Here is a 541-nt window from a genome sequence, read left to right on the forward strand (position 1 = left end):
CGGCTGAGCTAACTGTCAAGCTATGAATGTTAAATTAGGAAATGTGCTGCTATGTGTTGAGTGTATTTTTATTGTATTTTCCTTCTCTGTAGTCTACTCCTAGTGGTTTTATGATGATACTGAAAACTGTATATTTCAACCTTAGTAGCCATAGTGCAGGCTCCAGCACAATCCTCTTTATTGGAACCATGTTCACTTACATCAGGGGTGGGGAACCTTTTTTCCTCTCAAGGGCCATTTCAATTTTTACAACATCCGTCGAGGGCCGTACAAATTATTGAACTCAACGTCTGCTTAAAAAAACTAAAATCACAGCCCATTAATTTGGCCTTTCTTTCACGCTGTGCAAAGAAAAAGCAACCTCTTAATCCAGATATCTCACCCGGCTATGCCGGCGCTCTGTAAACCATGCGCGGGGAGCCCATTAATATTTGTTGTGGTGTGCGTTTTTTGTACCTATGACTTTGATTTATGGTAAACGGGTGTAGAACACAGGTATTAGAAAGGACACAAAACCAACCAGTACGGTGACACGACTTAC

The sequence above is a fragment of the Notothenia coriiceps genome, unplaced genomic scaffold (genome assembly GCF_000735185.1).
Source record: "Notothenia coriiceps isolate Sejong01 unplaced genomic scaffold, NC01 NC01_scaffold00037244, whole genome shotgun sequence".
Classification (NCBI taxonomy): Eukaryota; Metazoa; Chordata; class Actinopteri; order Perciformes; family Nototheniidae; genus Notothenia; species Notothenia coriiceps.